This window comes from Temnothorax nylanderi, unplaced genomic scaffold (assembly GCF_030848795.1).
Source record: "Temnothorax nylanderi isolate EJ_2023f unplaced genomic scaffold, tnyl_v1.0 TNYL_tig0044_pilon, whole genome shotgun sequence".
Taxonomy (NCBI): Eukaryota; Metazoa; Arthropoda; class Insecta; order Hymenoptera; family Formicidae; genus Temnothorax; species Temnothorax nylanderi.
Window position 1 is genome coordinate 731,322 of NW_027249106.1, and position 25,734 is coordinate 757,055.

A 25,734-nucleotide genomic window follows, 5' to 3' on the forward strand; every position below is an offset into this window, starting at 1 on the left:
GATCGTTCTATTTGAAAAATAATAGAAAATTATTCAAGTTAGAAAGTTAAAAAGTTTACTTAACTTATTTTTTGTTTGTCACAAATCAAAAAGTAAAATAATGTCTAGTACAATATAAAGAATCTGTTTTATACTTTACACTCTAGATTTAATTGAAAAATATTGACATGCAATTAATGATCCCTATACTTTTCGACGTCGACACTCTTTCGCCTGTCAGTGAGTCGAGAAAAATACGAAGCGTATAACGTATCGTATAAAATCAAGTGATATTGCGAGCGAATCGGTTAATGTGTAGAAGAACGAGCGATTGACTTCGACAGGTAATTTTCTCGGAGGGATTCGAAAACGTACCCCGGAATTTAACCGCGCAATTGGTAAACCACATTTAACCCTTCGTGTTTGTAGAATATATACGGGAATGAGACGCCCCAGGGTTACCGCAATGGCATCGTTATATCCGTAACGGTATTGCTAACATTTCCTGAAAGTTTCATGCAATTCCGGCGCATGGCTTTCAAATTACATAACGCTTTCGTCGTGCATACGTGCCGGACCCGGAACCTTTATTTATATTGAGTTGCAAAATATCATAACGTGGCGGTAACTAATAGTTATATTTCATGAAATGATACTTCATTTCGTTGATCAGTTACGTTTGGTAAACATTGTGAGCTAGGTGTACAATTAAATAATAACGATTACTAATCTTCGCAGTTACAATACGTTAGAAAGAAAAGAGAGAGAGAGAAGAGAAAGAATAAAGGAATAACACACAGCAAAGCTTTTAGTTTCTTAATAATACAATAAAATTTTTTTTAAATACTCCGCACAAGTAAGATGTAAAATCTTGTACAAGAAGAAAGCGCACACACATGTTACGCTCTGTTCAATCAATGTATATATATTTAAATGTAATTTGTTCATTAAAAGGACAGAAATGATAATACAGTTGAAAAATTATCAAAAGCATAAAGGGAAAAACGCGGAAACTCTGTTTTAATAATTTTCTACCTTGTTCTCAAGTACCTCAATTATTCGCTCTGGCAGTAATTTATAAAGTCTCTCTGGAATTTCTTTTTATTCTAATCTTACCCATTCTACCTCGCACGTCTTTGATTCATTAATAGCTTGAAATTGCTTTCCACGAAAATATACAGTTTGTGGCTTGTGCTAACATTCTCTAACAATCTGCAATAATATTCAAATCCGGAAAACGTGCTGACCATTGGAAAACACAGAAACGTTTTCTTTCAAAAAATATTATTTTACAACTTTTGCTGTGTACACTACAGCATTTTCTCTGTTAGACAATAAAATTCGCTCTGGCAATACTAGTTTTTTTTCTTTTTGCCTCTCTCTCTCTCTCTCTCTATTTATTTTTAGATTATTTTAAATTAATAACAGCAATTATTCGGTATTAGATAAATTCAAAGTTAATCCTTTCATTATACTATATTCCGATACAAACCATCTTCACTCATTTACTACCATATCTGTGATAATTTTCATTAATTACATAATAACATAAAGTAAATTGTGATAATATTTGTCAGGATTATCTAGATTGCATGATTTCCGTTTCTATAGACATTCTCTTGTAAATCGCAAATAATTGGCTTGGTATCGTGCCGTCAGTGCCGGTTCTTTCCTTAATCGTTTTTTATTGAAGATATTCAAACTTGTGAAGGACGTGTCGAACATTTCTAATATTAATTCAACTTGTTGAACAATTTTTTTCGAATATGCGAGTTAGAACAACTCATAAAATTATTTTTTTTTAAAGAATTATAAAAATATTTTCTTTTAACCACATTTTTTATTATCTTTTAATAAATTATAAATAAATAATAACTTTTTCGATTTCTTTTTATGATAATTGAATTTTTTGAAATTAGAAAAGTTATATCACAAAAAGTCGTATTAATCACCAAAATATAACGTTAATCTCTTTTCTACTTTATATCTTTTTACATTCTGTAATTTCTTCTTATCAGATTCGCAAACATAGGGTTCTTCAACTTAGAAAAAAGGTCAAGTCAAGACCTACTTATTGATAATTATCTTAGATAAATCGTCAAATAGTCGTTATTATCGCTTCAACAAAGTTCCCATGTAACTAATTAAGATTAAGGATCTATTTGAGTTTGATTCTTTTCTTCTGGATTTATTCGACTTGGAAGGCAAAGATTTCCCGACGCAGTTAGTGATCGTAATTAATTCAAGACGTGTAAACGAGTAATCGAAAGAGGAAAATGATTAACACTACAGCGAGTTTTGCGGACGGGTGCTCTCAGCTGGATTTAAGTAAAGTTACGGATCGGAATAAGTTCTCGATGTACGCTTATACATGTAAAGCGAACGCAGCAAGACGTCGCGGCGCCCGGCGTCTTAATAATGGCACGTCGTGGAAACGCGTCGTCATGGCGAAACGACGACCAAGGTGGGCGGTGGATAGTGCAAAAGGAAAAAAAGGAAAAGTGGCACAAGGGCGTGATTTATCTGCTCGTATATCTTTTTCCTCCTTTTCTCCTTTCTCTCTCTTTCTCTTCCTTTCTTCCGATCTCAAACAGATGACGAGATTGCTGCAGGTGCACGGAGACCTGGTAACTGGTATCAAGGCAACGAGATAAGGCTATATCTTTGTTCAGATGCGTTTACCTATGGTTGAATCTGCGCTTAATATGCGAACAACTTATGGCATTATAAAATAAACAAAAAAAAAGACAAATTATTTATCTGTTGAACAAATATTCTTGACAAGAATATAAAAGTATTCTAATTGTCTAAAAAATATTAATTATTAAATATTAAGATTTTGAGAACTACTTTATACATATTAAGATGAAGATTTTACCGCTAGATTCTGTTGCAAGAGAGTAGTGCAAAAAAATACTGCAAACATTTTATCTGAAAATATTTGTTCTCACGAATACACGTTGTATCCGCAGATATTTAACATAAAAATATACAAAAAATTGTTATTAACGTTGGTGGGCTTTACTTTAGAAAATGAAGTCGCTATGTATGTACAGATATGATCAAGAGATTAAAAATAATCAAAATACGCTACCCCGTCTAAATATCATTATTTCTTCTTTTTAAGAGTTAACGATCTCTTGTATATGCATCTTTGATAATTGTGACTATCCAATTTTTAGAATAAAGAATTTTCAAAATAATATGCGATCTTCTCATAAGAGAAATAAATAGACAATTAGGATTAGACGTTTACGTCCAACACCAAGTGTAAGTAACGGACGCGAGGATTAGCATCGAAAGCGCACATCGATCGTATGTGTGCGCGAATGGCAGTGACATACGTGGTATGAGATTCGAATGTTGTCGAGATCTTCTTGGAGTAATCAACCGGTGAAGCTTCCAAAGTTCTCGAGTAGAGAGGAAGACGTATCGATGAGTCTTCGTGGAAGTAACCGGTGTCTCCTTAGGACATCGCGATACCTTATCATTCCGCTTCCTGAGCGAAAGGAAATTTATTTTCCGTAATACCCTTCGATCAGTGATGGAAAACTGATGCGCCGCCCTCTCACTTCTCGCACGCGAGCTCTAATTCACGCGTCCACGAAAGCCAGCAATTTTTACTTCCGTATTATGCGCCATTAAAAACTCATCCGCTGCAACCGCGTGCACGCTGGCGAATAAATCATACGCAAAGTAGGTCTGCTTTTCGCCGGAAGTTTTCAGTAAACACGCAAGATTTACGTCACGAGAACTTCTGCGAGAAAAAAGAAATCGAAAATTTCACCGAAATAAGTTTTAACGCACGGTTCGACGACGTGACGATGCAAGATCGCGCTGTTTACAATTGCAACGATCAATACGACGCAAGATACGCGAAAAAAATGGCACGATATTCGCGACAAAACTCGCTTTGCAGACGGATGATTTTGCCGTACAAGGATTTTCTACTTTTTCGTCACTATATTTGCTACGCGAACACATACCGGGGTACTTTTCACTTTTTTTAGAATTTATGAAAGACTTATGTGCAGTATAGAAATAAAGTTTAAATAATAAACCGCGATAGGCTTTTAAACTCGATAAGCTATTGCTATTTATTCGCATAGAATAAAACACGCGCTACTATAAAGAGTGAAAAATATTTTGCATGTTTTAAAGTCGAGATTGAGCATTCTTTCTTAATCGTCACAAACTTCAAACGTACAATTTTACCACTCATAGTTTATTAAATTCGCAGCGGATTATATTGAAGATTAAAATTGTGTTATATGCGATTACGAAGATTGGTGCTCAACTAATGAGGATCGGTATCTTTATTAATCGAGTTATTATGTTTAAACTTAGATGATAATTTTTAACTTTATCTTATGACATAAATCATCCAACTTTACAGCAACTACGAAAGTATAAATAAGAAAATTTTGATATCTGAAAAATAAAAATTGTTGAAGCTGTCTGATAAGTTATATGAAATATCAAAATTTTCTTTATTTTTTAAATATAATATTATATATCTTTATTCATATTTTGATAGAGGCGAGCTATGGTAGAATTTTATGGTAGTATGATCGAAATTTATGCAAACTGATATTATTAATTTTGAAATCCATTTCCTCATAAACAAGGTTTTATAAAGATATTATACATATATCTTTGACTCATATTTTTATTATATAAATCCCTCCTCTTTTCAACCATAACGATCATAACGGATCATGCCGTTTATCAACGTATTATTGCTAGAAAATACATCATGATTGTTAATTTAATTCTAACAAATTACGATTTAATGCTAATAAATAATAATGTAATATTTGTTACGGTAATGGAATTATTTTATTCTCTTGACATTTTCCAGCTGCATTCAGTAAAAACATATTCAACGAAAGACATTTTCCGATATTATCTGTTGGTATAATATACAACCGAAAACTCTTTGTATAAAACTAAATTGAAAATATACAAGACAAATCTATTACGTCAATAATTTATTAATAAATAGCCATAAAAAATCTATTAAAAAATTTATTAATATATAGCCATAAAAAATCTTTTTGTAAATATGTGGAAGATATAAATCGTGTATTTGCAGATATTGCGGAGATTAAAAACGATTATTATTCGCGTAAACAACTTAATAGTGGAATATTTTGAAACGGAATGTTTCCAAATATAACACAAACCAGATTAAATTAAAATATACAATATTATTTGGAAATGATAATATCATGATGTCTTTAACAATCTTGAAATACATCCGGAAGATATCTCTAATACTACGGGAAGTAAAAGTAACACTATGAACCACTAATTGAGCCCGGAACAAAGCGCGTTCTGGTTATGAAAAGAAGATTAAGCGCCACAAAGAATGCAACCGTAACATCATTTTTTGCGATTTTTCTACGGTGCTAACCAAGAATTGATTTTTTTATGATAATCATTACCACACTACCGCGCTGTTAATCAACAGTACGGTTAATATCGCAATAACATTGATGTAAAAACTTTTTTTTTGCAGTATTATCGATATTGACCTGTATTTAATTATAATTCAATACCAAATATATATCACAAATGATTGGAACAACATTTTCATAAATGTCTATAAAACAATTTATTACAGTATGTAAATGCAGAACTTGGAGGATAGATTAATTGCGAATATATTTTTTATTCGGCAAGATAACGAAACAAAACGCAGAGAATCGTAAGTAAATTGATTGTTGTAGATAAATGTCGATTCGATTAAATCAAACACGTGCTTGAATTGTAATTTTAATGTTCAAACATAGATATATATGTGTTCGATAAATCATTTTACAATCGGTGGGAAAAAGCGACTGAAGAGGAAGAACAATATGAAAAATAATGAATAAAAATAAATCAATTTTTGTTGTTAAGAAGATTTGAATGAAATAACCTAAGTTCACACATAAAGCAATATAAAGAATGAATTAGCAATTACAGCGAGATAATCTGCTGTTTGTACATCCCTAAAGGAAAAAGGATTGTCGCGTTAATGAAAAATTTGCTGACGTAACAAACTTACTTCTCGCCTACAATATTGTAATGGTTTTTTTTCATCTTTATAAAGCAAGTTTGTATGTATCCGCAGTAACATAAATCTTTTATGCCACGAAGCATATCCAATCGACGCACTCTGTGCAGTCGATGGATAGCTCAATTTTTACTCACAACGGAAATACGCGCTCGCCACGATTTCGACGTGAATTCGAACAAAGCTAATATCTCACAGTAATCGAATAAATTTCCAATTCTAGCCGCCTCATTTCATGGCATTCTATTATAGAACGACAATGAGACTATATAGCGAAGTCGTGATGAAAGATGGATCCAAAGTTCGTCGATATTTCAATAATCCAACTGTCAACCGATAATTCATCATAGCACACATTTTAAGAACATTCAAAAAAGGAATTTCACATAAAAATATATCTCTAAAATAAAAGTTGTTTCTTTTTCATCATGAAATCGTTCATAAATAACTGAATAAAAAAATTACTCAATGTAATATATGTATAACATTGACTATAAAGATAATAAAATAATAATGTGCGTAAAGATGAGTAAAGATCTTTAAAAATATATAATCTTTAGAATCTTTTCTTCTATATTATTTTATTTTACATTCAGCTATGAATGCGAACGAAGAAATATATATATATATGTATTATATATTTTATAACGTTTTGGAAAAAGTTCGTGCGGTTTCTGTTATAATATGTTAGAAAATTTTTCTTGTAAATATGTAAAATAAATATATAAAGTATGATCTATTGATTGAGTTCGCTGATGAAGGAAATATACCTATAACAGAAACTTGCGCGTATCACGTAACGCTATAAGCATCCAATTTGGACGGAATTCCTTTAAGCGTCAGTCTGCTCTAAGAATAACCGATCTGATATCCCTCGACGAAATCTGAAGGTCTCGTGATAGAGTAGTAAGTGGAACGGATCTCAATTGTCGTTTCTCGCCTAATTCTCACGTCCAGCCGAGAAAATCGACCCGTGACTTCTATTCGAGTCACGCGGTCTGATATGGCATCCGAATGTGAGAGTCGTCTCTTTTGGTCCATCTTCTTCCTCTCCCGAGTCACTCCTTCCGCCTCGTTTTCAACCCTCACGGTCACACCTTCTCCTCTCGTCCTGCCGTTGTAAAGCGCTCTCTCGGTACGCCTTTAATATACTCTATTCCCAAAGCATCTATTTCCTGCTTGTGGCAGTCCTTTAGAATTTCTTTCTTTTCCCGCGCTGCGCTCTCGCTACCGCTTGTCTTTGTGTTCCGCCGGAATTCATTCGTCCCATGCCATTCCGGACGAAACACGGCAGTTTAGTCTCTTTCTGTCTCTCTTTATCTTTATTTTTTGTATTTTTTACGTATACTTTTTTCGCATTACTCCGCCCGGATTCTTCTCCTTTCGATACCTTTCAAAATATGCGCGTGGCACGCAATGTAAAATTTGTCCAATGCACCAGACCAAAATAATTTGTATAGTTGCATGCAGATATAAAGACATGGTACATAGTTTCGAATTTTTCAAAAAAATATGAAAGTTTAAAGTAATATACATATATGTATATGTAACATCATATTTTATTTTTATTTAACATTTATATAGAAATATTGATATAATCTGGCTATAAAAGTTAATTCATTTAGTATTGATATTTAGTTTCACGTGGATACGAAAAGGTTAATATAAAAATTATATATATTTTTTCTCTCAAAAGCAAATAAGTTTGTTAAATTTTACACACATCATTAATTTAGAACAGCAATATACTTCATAGTTTTATGCCGAGAAAAATCATTTTTATCTTTATTGATTACGCCCAAAGTTTTAGTGTAAATTTTTTTGTCAGTATCTTCTTTTTTTTTATTTGAATTTTGGATGTACCTAAACTTAACAATCTTTAAACAAAAAATACAGACTATCTGTATTCAACTAGAATATTTTTCTTCCTATACATATATTGGATATATTTTACATTGTGTGACGAATCAATATTTTGAGAAGAACGCTTCGTTATCCGAGTTTTATTCTGTGCTATCACTCATGTAGAATTTTTGTTTGTATCGCATATAAATGGCATGCAAAAAATTGGATAATTATACAAGTTGATTCGCATGTATAATAGAAGGCGTTAAGGCGCTTATTTGACATATCTTATTCTCTCTCAAGTTTTGAGCCGAGATCTTTATCAAATTATGTACAGATATTAATAATTTTGTGATTATTAATTACAATAACAACACGATTAAAGGCAAAGTTTCTTTCACCACTTAAGCATATCTCGGAACCATGAACAAGTAACTTTATTTTTTATTTAATTTTACATGATCTTTACACGCTATTAATTCCGTAATTGGATACAAGAGATTCAGGATTTATCATAATTTAATAATAAGAAAGCTACAATAAATAATTAATAGTATCCATTAAAAAAAATAATAATTACTTGTTAAGTCTAATGCTCTTTCTTTCTGTCTTCGTGTATGACTGACCTATTTTCACTCGAGCTACTTTGATACTTGTGCAGGGACAGTACCTTTTGAAATTTAACATGCGCTTGCTAAATTATCCGCACGTTGATGCGCCACTTACATCCTACATTTCCTTACACCGTGGTCCTTTTTCATCTTCTCCCGTATCTCCTCGGCTCCCGCGTTCTCCACGGTGTCGTTGGTGCGAGTACGCGGCGATGTACATTCGCGCGAAAAATCGGGCAAGTACTGTACTATCACATGTTATACCCGCTTCGTTCCCGCCGTTGCGCACGTACGCTACGATAAGCTGCTTCCTCGTCATCAAGAACCGCGACATCGCATGTATTTTTATGCCGGTGATGCCCCGTAGATAAGCTCAGCCAACGAAAGTGTCCAACGAGATATTTTTCGCTCGATACTCGCGAATGGAATCGCTCCGCTCCGCGGAACTTTATATTTGCTCTTGTATCGTAGATGTGTTTCATATACACGTATTTACGATACGCTAAATTACTTGCAATACTAGGAAATTTATTTAGCTTACTGCGAACTGTTGCAGCAGCAAAATGGAATCTCATAAATAAATGCACGCAAAATTTCCATCTGACTGGCGCATCATGTTTTTGCGACAAAGCTTTCGATGCTTACGCGGTATTGATTTTTTGTTGGCGAAAATTTAACGAAATAGTCGAAAAGGATGCGCGAGACAAATATTAAAAAATTAAACAGCTGGGCTGAATTGATTTACAGATATTATTTCTAAATGGCTAATTTCGTTTTTTCAAATAAATTTTGACTGAATAGTTTAAAGTCGAGAAAAATATCTAGAGTGAAAAATTGTTGATACGACAAGCAATGTATTCAAACCAAAAATTTTCTTAAAAAATTAATCTTGAATTTATTAAGAAATCTGTTATTAAAATATAATATAAAAATACTTGTCTCTTACATTATTGAATTACAATTCTTATAGTATATAACGTCCTTTTTTTAATCAATAAAGTTACGACAAGGCCTATTATATTTCAGAGGGAATCTATGATAAAAAAGGATCTAAACGCAGGAATCGATATTGGAACAAATAAACGTAGTTTATACGTATCTGTCAAAAGCTTGAAATGCAACTGGAAATATACGTTGGAAACAAAGTAACTTTTTTTGTGAAGTGTATTCATGTTGAAAACTCACGCTATCACGTATCACGTATCCAATTTTACGTCCCACAATTTAAATTTCAACCAACCGCTTTTGCTTTTTTTATATTTCGTCTGAAGTTTCTTGGCTCTTTCTAATAGTGACCTTTAAAAAAATATAGTATTATTAAGCTTTTCTTAAACAAAATTTCTTAGTGCGCTTTTTTCAACTGCGGCATATTTCGAAAATAATGATGATAGTTCGTAAAACATTTGTGTAACAAATATTCTTCACGAAATAGTACATTTAGGATAGTTAACATTTCAAGAATCGTTATTATGTTCTATAACTTTTGGGGATAAAGAAACGCGCGGTCCCCATTCTAACGTTACATATATAATATCTCGATGAAACTAGTTATTAAGTTAAAAATATGCTACCATTTTAGTCGAGCTGTATTCCCTAACGATGCTGGACATTGTAAGACCTAATAGACAGTTTGTGCAGAGAATATTGATTGAAATCAAATTGTACGAGGACCGCGTTCATTATTTGAACGTTCTGAATTTCTGAGCGAACAAGCACAGAGTATATATCGCCGATTCACGCTGACTTAGCATTTATCGGATTCCTTCCGACCAGATTTGCTTAATGATTCCGCATCCTTTCCATAAATGATCCTCAGAATTTTCCCTAAAACAATTTATGCGTAAGTGCATGTTAGGTCACGAAAATGCGCACAATGCGAAGATTAATGTGATCCAATAATGGACGTTGCCGATAAATATCATATCATGAGATTTTGATGCCCCTACAATTTCGATTGATACCCATAATAATAAATCTTATCGAATAACCATTTGAACTTAATGGTTTTCCATTTTCCTGTACTGAAATTCGATGCTCGCGAGCATTTCCGTTGCGGAGCTTTCAAACTGTTTCCTGTTGTACTCTCTTTCCTTATCTTATCCCGTTCAAAAGCCGCGATGAATTTTGGCCGATATCTCATTCGATATAATAATTTTTCCAATACGTAAGAGAGTGTAATAGAATGCCTGCATCTGAAAATATTTACTAAATAATACTACGTTTTAGAACTAAAGTTTTTCTCGATTTTACCATTAAATGCTATGTAACTGTAATAAAGAATTTTAAAAGACAAGTGTTTCTTTCTATTCTAGAGATCTTGAAAAAATAATGAAAACGCGTGTGCTCTCATGTGGAAACATTAGCATTCGCAGTGAAGTATTTTCAAAGTAGTCAAGAGACATTTTAAAAATTAAAATATTATTCTTTAAAGAATATTTATTTATAAAATATGAGAATTAACCACAGAATTAACATAGAAAATCATAATTGTTTATTTCGAGCTTCTTAAACATTTTTATGTAAAATGTGAAGTAAAACTGGGAAGAGCGATTTTACAACAGCAAAAAAATTAACGCAATTCTGATAATAAAATTATACTGAAAACTGAAATATTTAAGTAATAATTGTTGAAATTGATGCCGAAAAAAATATTCTCAATTATAAACGTCTAAAATTGTAACAATAAAATGATACTAAAAATGGAATATTTCGAATCAGTAATAACAGTTAAAATTGATGCCAAAGATGATGTTCTCAATTATGACCTTAAAAGGATTGTATCGATCTCTATATATTCATGACAAATATATAGGGACGATGTGAAACGAGATCTGAATATATATCGGTCGCTATATTTCGTGCGCTTCAGTGTTACTTTTGGAGCGACGAAGCTATTCCTTTATTTAAACTTTCTCCTATCATGAATGCATTTGATGCAAATTTGAAGTTTCTCATGTTCTTGCCATATTTTCTAACATGATCTTACACAATTTTTGGCACTCAGCCGAGGAAATATTCGCGCCTACCCTTCACATACACACATACACGTGGTGCTTACGGGCATCGACTTATACATTTCCAAAGTTTTGCTTGAAGTGAGAAAATATAAGTACTTTCCACGAGCTGGTTAGATGCTGTACTTTTCGATCCTCTTGCTCTCTTCTCCCCTTGCCTATGTTTTTTCGTACCGATACAACCTACGCGAGCGGAAAATGGTCGAAATGTTATCAGAATTATTTCAAATAGGTACAGTCTGAAATGTACGATATATCATAAAGTATATCTTAGTTATTTCTAGGATTATTTATATTATAAAACATTTTTTTAATGAAAATTGTGTGGCAAAGCTTTCTATTGTTTAAAATAGATTTTACATACATACACGCGCAGATAGTTGAGAAGTAAGCTTTTCAATGGAAAGTTCGCTATTAATTCCGATTAGTGTTTATGAGATATTAGTGTTTATGAGATCCCTAGAGAAACATTGACTAAATAATTTGAGTACACCTTTCTCTTCTTGCTTGTATCGCACAACGTGATATAGTAGATTACAAATGTTCTACCATCTTATTATTCATGATGGTTTTAACGTCTTCGCTCATTTCACTCATGAAACATCGTGGGAACGCAAAATCGTATTTCCCCTTCCATTTAATTAGATTTGAGTTAATCGCATTCTCTTTTCCGAACACACAAGTACATGTACATAAATGCCCGTTTCCTGCGGTATTCTGTTTGTCTATTCTATTTTACTATCTCACGGGATTGGGCTAACAAATCTCGCCTCGTATTTTCGTCACAATTTATTCAGATGTAGTAACATCGCTTCCCATATGTCAGCTGTTGTCGGTATACATGTTCCAAACATTTTGATTTTGACGTTTCTCGATGTTACGCATGTTCCGCGTGTTGTTTCAATAAAAAAAAAAGGTATTTACGATTCTGCTAGTGGTGCTAAATTTCAATAGCGAAAAGAATCCTGTCGATTCTTTTAAAATAAATTTGAACGTCCTTTCTGTATTAATTTTGTATTTTAAATTATTGTAAGTAAAAATTTAGAAGTCGTGTCTGTTTTTTCATAGATCACTTAATCTTGAGTTTGTTATGTCATTAAATAAATGTGTCGTTAATAAAACTCGAACTCACCAACAAATTATCCAGTATTCGATAACGTTCTTCAAATAAATTGATTTTGATTATTGTTAGCGTATCCTTTCTTTAAACTATTCTGTTTCTGTTATTTAGGTATTTGCTTTGTCTCTGCATATTCGTGAACATATTCATAAGCTGAACTCTCTGTTTCTCCATGATCCGTCGACGTAAAATTATCTATTCCATTGTAGCACGCATTTACGCCCTATAGTTAATATATCCGTAACCGGTCTGTTGCATATCGATCCTGACGCGGTATGAAGCAGTCATAATCATTCACTCTATGTATAGCTAACTATTCACAGACATAAAATATACGGGGGAAAAAACGGTGATAAACGCGTAACGAACATTTCCTATCTTTTGAAATAATATAATACTTTCTTACAAGCGTATTGCCAAATATACTGGCAATGGAAAAGGCCTCAACCTAATCATCTGATATAACGTCAATTATCCTGTATATAAGCGAGCATAATTAATAGGAGATGGCAAATGACAGATGATTCAAGTTTCGACCGCTCACCAATAATCGTAAACGGACATTACACTCGAGATATAAATCGCAAATCATCGTCCTAACTTTATCGACCTATTGCTTCGCATTCTCTCGTCATCGAATATCGCCACTCGTTATGCGAACGTGTGATTTATGATGTTTGAAACAGTCATCACGTTGCTTCTTGTTCCGATACAAGTTCAAGGATCAAATAAACATTTAATTGTAAAATTGAAAAACTGATATTTTATGAAAGAAATCATACAGCAACGCTTATAGGTGGTGCTTATAATTATTTTTGATGGAAAAGATAGTCGTTTTAAAAAGTCCGACTATTCTTTCCTCGTGATTTTATTCCATCGTTGAAACATACATAGGCTATCTTGATGAATCTTCCGTATTTTATCCGACGAAACTTTAACTGTTACCCATATTCGATAACGATAAATCAACGTTCATTCGCGTAGTCGTTAGAAATATCGATCCCATTACCGTCGCAAGCAGCTTTAGCCAAGCACATTCTCTTTTTCGTCCTTCGACTATTACCCTTTATCGTGCGACGAGATAATTCAAAGCGACTGCTGTAACTCGCTCCGGCGAAGTAATTAGTATAACGAGTAAAAGCCGGGACTGCCGGGAGTCCGCCGGTTCGTGCGACACGATCCGTGCTCTTTTAATAACTACTAATCCGCTAAAAAGTGAAACGAACGAAGAACAAACGAGTTATCTCGCGCAATCGGGACGAGAACCTGTGTCGCTGATTTATTCAGTCTTTAATGCGAATCTTTAGACTTGTGACACGCAGCTTTCGCTCGCTAAAAGAGAATGAAACGCGAGCGCTTATAGCGTTACGCTTATTTCGATTGCATTCAAATCCTTTGACCCATATCGGAAGCACTGCGTTGTGTGTGATCGCACGAATATTACAATATTGTTCAAAGAAAGAGGTATTTGCGTACACTATCAAAATTGGAACGACAAAGTCTTTTATATTGTAATTCTATTTATATTGTATTCGTCATGATGTACAAAAACCAAAGATAAACCTAATTATGAGACAAAACAGTTGAAAGAAATAAAATTATAATAAATAACACGAATATATATGCAAGCATTGTAAGCGTGATAAGTATAAAAGGAAATATTTATGCTATTATCACTTATTAATCTTTATTCTAAAAATATTACACATTAGAATTTGGAGACAATTTTGCTCGTTGTAAAGTACAATTTGTCGTAAATAGAAATTGAATTAACACATGAAAAATTGGATTGCTGGTGTGATTGACATCGAAATTTTTAATTTTAGATATATATGAATCTTTTTTACATCTCAAAAAAATTAAATTTCTACAAAGATTATACTGAAATAAATACGAACATCTTTAAAACTTTTCGATGCTTAGACACGTTTTTATCAAACTAAAAAAAGTAATCATTTTATTCTTTCTGAAAGGTCAAGTTTCCATAATGCGTAGCCTGAAGGTTGAGATGCGAGTCATCTTAATGTCACGAACATCGTGTGTCGAATTCGTCCATGACTCACGTTTCGTTGCGAATCGGGTCGTGTCATATTTGCTGATAGTCAGCAAATATAATGAGCCATGCCGAATCCTAATTCTCTTTCTGCGACACGCTATTACTCGAGGAGGCGAGCAACGCGTCCGTGGGAACCCACTTTGGTAGAAATCACAGTTGATTGCTTATACGACGTGTCTCAGACCCATCGTCCCACCTTTTACTTGTAGAATCTCTCTTCGATCAACTTGGAATTGATATTTTCTTAAAAAAAGAAAAAATATCGCAAAGAGAAACAGCTTTTAAATCGCAAGTGATTGAAAATGGAGGACTTCTCAGAAGCTGAACTGAACCGGAATCCAATTTTTTATTAAATTTTAATTGATTTATAAAAAAAACCTGTAATTTAAAAATTAGTAGAAAGTTGAAAATTTATAATAATCTCTTTGACATTTTCGTCAAGAAAAAATTAGTTTTAAATTGACTAGAAAATTTAAGAGTATACCTTACAGTATTATTTCAAGATTTTATGCACAGATTTATCTTAAAAATTATAATCTAACTTTTATTAAAAGAAAATTTTATTTGAAATTTGTTCTGGACTTTAGAGGGTCTACAGCTAAAAGACGCGATTATTTAGGTATAATGCATATAAATTATGAATAATGCACAATGCATGACAGATATCACGGAATATCGCGCCATCGATAATCGCTTAACATCATAATGTTGGACTCGACATGGTCTTTTTTATAATTTCGCTGTTTATTCGGCATAGTCCGCCGACGTTTCTGTAAAAGCGACCAACAGCTTGACGTATGTCAGCTATTTGAATGAAGTACATGCCGCGTGACGAGTGACAGTAAGCCGCTCTGATATATCCGTCCGTCCTCCCGTTTTTCGTTTTGTGGAAATGAGAACCACATATACGAGTAAGATACTCGATCGCTCACAGCATTCAACATTTTCATTCTGCATTCCACACCACTCGCTAACCGCTAGGATACGTGCCGCGTACTGCTGCAATATACATATACTACTCTAATGTTGCAATGGTAACATCTTTTGAAAGTATAAAGCTGTAACATGTACAAGACACCTGAAGAGCCACCTTTTATTTATGAATTCCTTTTTTTTTAATAAAAATATCGAGACAGATCGTTACTTTAGCAAACCCGCAATTTTTATCATTAAATATCTTCGTAACTTAATCCTTAAATTAGAAGCCAATGTCTAGCTATTTGAAACTAATGATGGAAATAAGATGTTACTATATACATATATGCGTCTTTAAGTTTATTTTAAAGTTAACTTCCAGAAAAGTCCTCTATTTTTAATCGTTGCAATTTAAAGACTATTGATTTTGGTTTAAAAAAATTTATTAAATAAAAATTAATTCCACGTTTGCCAAAAATTTACAGTTATATAGTAGTTATACCATACATAGCAATGTTATATTTGGTATAACTAGTTTACATATTTTATTCTTCAAATTTAGTTAGTTAGAAACGTTAAATTAATAGTTAGTATTTTTAATGAGTATTTTAAACGAGAGAATTATTATAAAGAGGAAGTTATAAATAGTTTAATTAATTATCGGTTTTTTTTACTGACATAGGAAAAAATTATATTGAAAGAACAAAGAGAGAGAGAGAGAGAGAGAGAGAGAGAGAGAGAGAGAGAGAGAGAGAGAATTATGAATTGATTTTATTATCTTGTTTTATCAATGGAATTACTGTGCTCAATTAAATTGGAAAGATTATTTGGTATTTGTGTCTTTATAAGAGAGAAAGGGTCAAACTATAATAAAAATTATAATTATATATATTAATTTCGGAAATTAAATGTGTTGATAAATCATAAGTATTTATCAACATATTAGACAGATCGATACAAAAAGTACAAGTTTAAACATAGATATTGATAATATTGCTATTTCTTTCGGTTTTATCGCTAGCTGCAGGTTTAATATAGCGATTGATTTTTAATTATCCAAGGAAAAAGAGAGATCTTGAAATACAGATGAATGTGGCCATGATTAGTTTACGTTTAATATTGCGTGATTAAACGCGCGCTGAAAATGATGTTAATCGAGGATTTGTCACAGAAAACGGATAATGAAAGAGTCAAGGTAGTTTGTGCAACGTACATGACAGCAAACAGTGTTGCATGCATAGAATGCGGCAACAAAACATGGCCCCGCACGCTGGTAGCGCAACAAATCATATTGCAGCTCCAAAGTATGTGGACTATAAGCGTAACAATTAAAAATTGTATCGCATATTTTTTTTTACTAAAAGAGATGATCTCGCGATATCACTTACGAAAAAAAATGTTACAGAACTAGATTATATCAGCTAATATATGGATCTAATGACATGTATAACTACAAAACTTGTTTGTTTTAATTGATATATATATATAACTTACTTTTTTTTATTACGTGCGTGAGTTCGCATTTTATAACATTTTGTAGCTGCCAACTGATATTGATGCTTTATTCGGTAAGCATTACATAAGCGAGAGTTTAATGCATGACACACATATACATAACACATACACAATTATTTTTTTAATTTTTTTTAAATTAAATTATTATTTTTTTATTTAATTAAGATTAAAAATATTTTAATAATTAGTTAATATTCTTATGTTATAAATTCTATATTTTCGAAGTAATTAATTGAGAATTAATATTTACACAACAATAAAAATAAATATATATGTGTGCAAAAAAGACAATGCACTAGGAATTAAATTATATTCGCAACCATTCATTTGTCTTACTCGGTGATTAGGCTCATCTGGAAAGTGGTGCGAAATAATGTTACGAATTTGCGAAACAATCTGGTCTTCGGTCTTGTACAACTACCATCGAAATTGTTGCGAAAGGTGCAATTCGCCGGACAATTGCCCGAGTAATTTCGCATATTTACAGTCATGCGCACAAAAGGCACCCATTTGTGCAAATTACGCTTGTGCGCGTAAGTTGTGTACGTCCTACATACGTCTTGTACATGGTCCATATATACGTTGCATACGTCGTTTATGCTGGAGATATGTATGTGCGTGTCTGCAAGCTCCATTGAGCCGCACGAACGCCTCGTCAGGCGCACGTAGGCACTCCATGAAGCTTTTTCACCGGATATATGACTAGATTATACAAAGTTCTATGGATGAACAAAGGAGTATGTATTCACGCAAACCGCCGTTTATTAATTTTCGGGATCGAGATACGTGAAATATCTCGTTGTAGTTGAATATCAAAGTCACGGCAAGCTCATCAAATCATTAGAGACGCACAAGAATATTCGAAAACTTTCGGATAACGTTAGATTACGTGGATTGACTTAAAAATCCCTAAGGCTTTGATAAATTATTCCTATTTCAGATTCTCTTTTTATTTATAGTTACACCTGCTTTGAATAACTTTAATAATAATAATAACAAATACTCTTTAGGTAAATATACTTGGCAACTTAAAAGTTCAAAGTTCAAATTTCGGTTTCGCAAATCTAAAAACGTTTAAATACTTCGAAATTGAAACCATTTGCATAATTTCGTTGAGAATTACGATGTCAGTCGTGGCCAAGTATTAAAGAAAAATGTTGTGGAAAATTTTTACAAGCGCCATATAATGGAATATTTACATTACTTGTCACGTTGATTGGATTAAAATTCATATGCAATGAAAATAGAGTGTAACATGTGGCAACAAACACATTGCACAAAAATTTAATATAAAATATTCAAATAAATCATATTTCCGACTAATAAAACTACAATATATTTAATAAAGCCTTTTTGTAATTTAGTATACTTCATTACTGTAGAAAATCTCAGTAATGAATAATAATAAATTATAAAAAACTTTTATAATTTTAACTTTATTGTATCTTCATTAGACATGAATTTCGTTTATGTACGAGCGACATTTTTCGTTGGTTTAAGATACAATTGTACATATATATCCACATCGAAGTAATCACGAACTTTTCTCATTAACGATCATAAAACGGGCAACGTAGGACGTCGCTCGCAACAACAGGAAACATTACTATCAAGTCCTAGTTATTTTTGGCGATATTTGAACTTCAAGCAGAATGTTATTAATTTAAACTTTATTAGATCTCTCTACCACAAATTTCTGAGTGAGCTTCTATAATTTTGTGACATTATCTCGAGTAAGACAAGTTAAAATTTGCATTTAATGAATAATCCAGCAAGCGTCTTCCAACCGGTTCATTCGCCTGCGGACAGTTATTTTCGCCTCCCGCGAGTTTTACCTAGCTACCTAAGAACATCTATCATTGTACGTATGGCGCGCAGGTTCCCAGGAACAAGTACCGCTTTACATTACGGCATTGTGCCTCGTGTGTACGTGGTACACGTGTAAGGAAGCGCCCTGTGAATGAACTAACGGTTAAATAAAGATTCGCCGAGGACAGTCGTGGTTAATTGGAATAATTAATCGGCTCATTGTACCTCTCCCTCCTTTTGTCTTCCTTCCTCGCGTATCGCGAGAATAGGTTTCGTCGCGTATACAAGACGACCAGTCGCCCGCCGGTTCCCAATGGGAATTCCGGCTGAATTCACCGTCTTGCAGAGGCTGCTTCCGCCCCGAAGGAGGTCCCTTCGTTCTTGAGAAACGTCTCGAGTACTCGCGGTCTGATTCGATCGGGATGCCCGGAATATATTTAATAATACGTATATCGACGTTTCTTCCGCTGAGAAAGGATTACAAGGGACTTCTACGTCAATATTGATTAGATTGCGATGCTTTTAAATTTAAAATTCTTACAGATAATGGCGAATGATGGCCGTAATAACAATCCCTTTTTTTTATGTTATATAATCATTCTCTTTTACGTTTCGTCACGTCTCTGCTGGATTATTCAGCTGTTTATTATTTTATTGCCATTTTCTCGCACATTTCAATTTATTTAATAATATTGATCATCGTGTTGTTCTCAATTAGCTATCACAGCAGTCCAAAACCTTTCACGGTCTTGCAATGCTTATCACAAATTCCATTTACTCAATAATATACAGATACATAAAGGTCAGTGAAATTATGCTATTAGAGTTCGTGCGTGTGCATCCTAATGTAATATAATCTCTGTTGCTGATCAAATCCGGTCGATTTTCTAAACATAACGACAGATATAGCTCGTCACTAACCGCGCTATGAGAATCTGCATTGTTAATACTGGTTTGAATATTTAAATTTTATTGGACGTATCTCAATTATTTTGAAAGGAGAAGGAAAAGTGAATCAGAGTGATCGTGTGATTACCAAACGCATGATTTCGAATCGAAATAAAACGTTTCACAGATTAAGAAATTATTCTAGTCTTAAAATATTATTTTCTATGTTAGTTTAAAAAAAAACTCATGGAATTTATTTATCAGTCTTGGGATTACTTGTGGGGTCTTTTCTTCAAAATTTTTTGTATTTTAACGGCATATTGCGTTTCTCATATCCAGTTTTGCCTACATTTAATTTACTCTAAATAGTGACTGTCGTTATGTGTTTCAAAAATAATGTTTTTTTTTATTACTATTTAAGCGAGGGCATTCCGCAACGCCTCGGGGCTCCGCAGGGCATTGTTGCGGAACCGTCAGTCTAAAATATTAACTGCACAACATTACGAAGTTGAAATGTAGCGGAGTATCAAATTTTTAAAACGTTTCCTATTCATTAAATTCTAGATAACAGCTGGATCGCAACTTCTGATTACAAAAAAACAGGATTTGATAAATTTTGCGATATTTAAAAAGAAATAACACAATTTTACAAAATCTCTTGTTTTTTTTATTAAGTTTATATTGCACTTTTTAAATTTATTATATGCAAAACCGTGGGTATAAATATTAAAATTTATAAAATTAAAAACATGTAGTTGAAATCTATAAAATATTATCGTAAATTTTATATACAAGGAGTAATTTACTCGTTTTCTATGTACATTATTTTTTCTTTTGTAGTATTTAAAAAAATAATTTTTATATTAAAAAATTGAAAGTTGGTATAAGACATACCTCTAATCATTCTCAAAACTTGTTGGTATTCTTGTTGGAATCACTCTTATTTTATGTCCAATCGACATAAACATCAATTATTTTATATGCTAAGCCAGGTTTGCTCGCTTCAAATTCGTAAATAAATGCGGCTAACTAATTAATATAAAAATATCCCATTTTTGCGAAACGTGATGGTAATAATACAGTAAGCACCGTAAGCGGATAAACTGTGATTTATTCGTGCGATTTCATCGATACAATTTTGTAGCTGCTGCATGCACGTTTAATTATGTATACTATCGATCCGCCGAATTGGTCGTAGTATCAATCCAAATATTAAATATTTATGAACTAGTCGCTTGCGTGGTTGCACGTGCGTTATTCATCGAGGTGCTCGTCGAAGAAACGATCGATATCTACTAATTTGGAAACGCGTATAACGCGCATTTCTCATTGTCACGCGTTAATTGCGCGTAATCGCGATCGCGATACGAATCCGCGATCGATGCGCGAATCCGTCCGGTGTATCTCGTTTATTTATGTATACCATCGATCGCGGATTGCGGCGGATAGGCTTTTACAAATATTGACCCGTCGAGAGTGGTATGGATATGAATTTGCATCTATTTCTGATTCATATGTAAATGACTTTCCTATATCTATATCGAAACAAGATAACATCAAATTGATTTTGTAGCCAAAAATAAAATTAGTTAAATAAAATTAAGGAACTGTGCGCGATGGCATTCTATTCAGTTCACGTCGAAAGAGGAAACTAATATGTACAAACTTTCCGTTATCAGATATTGATATGAACTTCATACGTTGAATTGCATGAAACGCATCGAGTTGCGAGTCAAGTTAATAAATTGCAAATGCATCACACAACTGCGATATATGCAAAAACAATACGTCCACTCGAGCGTATATGAACAATTATTACGCAAGAATGTAGTAGATTTTTTTAAAATCTATTGTTAGGTTTCGAGCGCTACAGTGGATATGAATCTTTTTCAAAACAAATATTTGCTTTACGCAAATTTCGTTTGTAGAACGTTATTATAAAAAGGATGTACTTTTTTATGTAATTTATATTAGAATATTTTATTCCTATATGCGTGGTAAAATATACACCACGTATCTTCGTAAAATATTCCTTAATTCCTTTTAGTATCTTTTTAAACATTTAAATTCTCTTGTTAATTCTGTCAAACTATATTATTACTGTGTTATCGTTGGTCATCTGACGATAACCTATACAATCGGATAATCACGATTTATCCGATGTGAATAAGTCACGTTTATCTTGCGATTGTCGGATGTGCTTAATTGTAAGTATCGACGAATACGTCGATCTAGCCGACGCGACGCGACGTATCGCTTCGAGAATTCAATGATCAGAAAATACTCATTCCCGTGGCGTTTTCCTCGTTAATATACAACCGCAGTGATTGTATTTTCTGAAAATAAAAAAAAAGAAGGACTGAATGGCGCGAAACGCGAAACTGCAGCAGTATGGAAGTGCACGCGATCAATATTTATTAAGTTGGGAATAAATACGGCTGTTTTTCATTGCGGCGAATTCGACGCGTAGCAATGCGGCCTGTATAATCACAATTTATTCGTGCGGTCTCCACCGATGCACGTGGCGTCCTAGTTACAATGCGTTTGATTTGGTTGCGCATACGTGATCAATTGATCGACGATGGAAACAAAATTTCACGTCGTATGAACCGAACCGGTTTGTACAAGTATTTCAATTTGGTAAATCCCTTAGCAATGACAGGACTGATACTTCACGAGCAAATTTTAATCTACCATATGATATATATTTCGATACGAGAATTCTCGAAAACAAAGCCTGAAATAAACGAGTAAAATTATATATCATGCTAAACGTACAGTGTGTTGTCAAACGTACTTATCTAGCTGAAATAATAGAAGAAATCGCAGTGTTGTATCTCTTTTTCACTTATTCACGATCGCGCGAATCATTTTAAGTCATGTAAGCTTTAATTTATAAAGCGTTACCAGATTACTCGCAATACATATAAATGCGCGATTTGTACAACACATCAATATATATCGGAGAACAATATTCGCTTATATAACGCGCAATGCGATATACAAGCGATTGTAGATATGCGTTAACGATAGGTAATTGATTTCGCCAATACCAACATTTACGTATCTAAAATATTCAGATTCGTAACGTTGAAGGTGACGGATTCGTAACGGATTACGTAGTGGCGTGTCAGAGCGAAACGATGTCGCGTGTTATTACGCAAACTGCATGCCACGCCAATTACTCACTTATGAATTGTTAAATAAATTTTATTTACCCATTTGAACATGTATTATACCGACTACAAGAAACTTGGCTATGAACGCAATTTGTATTCTTCTTTGTAGCAATATGCACATATAAACGCAAAAATACAAGATTCAGCTTTAATTTTTATCATAAATTTTGTTAGGTTTTCGATTCTATATGACCCGATTTTTAAAGGAAAGTTTATTAGAATTAAAAGTTTCATAAAATAATTTTAATTTTTATATATGTGTATATTAAATCTATTTTATATTTCTCAATAAACGACAATATATTTATACAATGGAGAGATTAAAAGATCCGCTCGTATAAATATAATTTATTATATTTTTACAATTTAATTTTTTTGCATCGGTTATTTGATCGAAATCACGACTTCGTTATTTTGAATAAATATTTAAATTACATAGCCTGTTTGAAACTTGCAGTGCCCTTAGATATAGGTTGCCTGACGAACTTCCGTAATAAATTTTTCTTTTGCAAAACTTTTATGAAAGAGAAGACCACAGTTTATTACAACTTTCTAATTTAACGTTATTTACAGTCATCTCTCAAATTAAAGATTTATTAAGGTTTATTTTAGGTCAGCTGCAGAGAGCTATGCTTTATCATTTAACGATGTTTTTCGTCCACTTTGATTTCGTTTTTTACTTTGAGTTATTTGTATGTTGAAAATTATCAATAATTCCAGTTCGTAGTTTGGTCTCCGGTATCTACAATTGAAAATTTATAAATCTAGGACACTTTATATATATATGTCGAAAAAGTTCTAGTCTTTCAAGAGTTTTCGTTGCTATCTCTTATGCAGCAATTTTAATTTATTACGATAATACATGTATATAAATATATTATTCAATAAAACGTAGATAAATAATCGGATATACGTAAAGTTGAATGACAATCTATTGGCAATCTGAGAAAAAAGTTTTATTAATTGATATCACTTGTTTGCACGTACTTTCATTTAATTATAAATTATAAATGATGGAGATATGGCATAGAGCTCCATATGAGATAGCTCCAGAACTGTAATAAAGACTGCATGACCGGAGATAAACGTCAGTATACAGCACGTATCTGGAGAGTAATTTCTGCAAAATTTCTAACAGACGAGAGTCATGAGTCTAAATTATTAAATAGCCAATCATATTTAGCACAATGTCATTAGCCGCTATACATACATTTTTACTTTAGTTATAAAGAGAATATATATCCTCTTTACAACTAAATGCACCCTATAATACATATTTTCCCTTCTTTATAATACACATTCTTCGCTTAGAAGAGCAGGTTTCAAACGAAGAACACGCTGAAAGTTTTCTATCGTATCTCGCGTGATATTTAAATCGCTCAAATCCGCTTCGTGATGTTTGAATGTACCCTCTTCTCCCCTTTCGCCAACAACAACAACACTTCGTGTTTCGCCGTACGGCGATGACGATCGATTCCTCGCGTAAGTAAATTTCTGCAGGAAGGACAGAGAGAGAGAGAGAGAGAGAGAGAGAGGGCGGATGTAACGCTGGATAGAGTAGAGTAGGAGTTACACAGATAGAGCCGGGGGTAAACGTCGCGCGAGGCAATAACGCGCGTCTCTCCGTGCGCCAAGCTGCTCGTAGAAGGAGACGCGAGAGATACGGGCCGTGCAGCACGATGTTTTGGAGCGTAGCCAGGGTGAGCTAGCTATCACGGTACCTATACCTAGCCCGACCCAGAGCACCCCTGTGGTCCGAGTGCGGGGGGTGTTCGCCCTACCGTTTCTCCCTCACCGACACCTACCCCGTAAACGCGCCCGTGCACATCGCCGCGTTGCACCTAAACTGCAGTCCGGGCGGCTAAATGCTCTATCGTCTGCAACCTACAAACCCATGTTAAATACTTTATCACGAAAGTACCCCTTGTTAATGTACCGGTTGATCTTTCGACTTTCTCAACCTTATTGGCTATCGGCTCGTCCGGCACTACGTGATCGCGCGCGCGCCATACACATACACATACACACACGTGCAAGATCACAGCCACGGTCTCTCTTTTTCTTTTTTACCTTTTTTATATAATTACCTCGGCAAGAAGCCAATTACTAAGTGCTATCGGATATCACTAAAAGCACCATCGTTTTCCGTTACACGTGTTTGAGTAGTACGATGACTATGTGCGAAGATGCGGAGTTTTATATATTTGTATGTATGCTGCATTAGAAGCTATAATTGCAACAAAGTATTTACAATAATTTATTTGACGCAAAACATGAAGAAGAAGAAAAATCTAAAGAAGACTTTTAAAATCAATTATAGGAATGCTCCTGACAAAACTTCATAAAAGGAAATAGATGACAAATTGATATTTTTTGTTTAATTTTAAATTGGTCTTACCTGAATAGAATTTTAATTTGAAGATATATAAGAGAATGGAAGTGCAATAAATGATGACTCTCCTTCTCATTTCCGCTAGAGAAAAATTGTCTTGGAGCTGGCCATAGGAACTATGGTTAAAAGGACATTTGTAAAACCCCTCACTTGAGAGATTTGGTTTTTATTGCGGAAGGAATACGATTTATCACTTATCAAAGCGTACCACTCTACTTCCTTATACGTAGGAAAATTCGATTCTCCTTTTTATGACTATCGCGTATATATGTCGTGATAATATAAAGAATTCTAAATAAATACATGTAATTCTCAAAATGTTAAAGTTTATGAAAACTTTTTAGCAAAAT

At 33.4% G+C, this 25,734-nt stretch overlaps 1 protein-coding gene across 2 annotated transcripts in view; it reads left to right on the forward strand.

Annotated features, from left to right (window-relative positions):
- Positions 1-25,734, forward strand: part of LOC139771786 (semaphorin-1A) — a 209,215-nt gene that overhangs the window by 153,124 nt on the left and 30,357 nt on the right. The window lies entirely within an intron of this gene.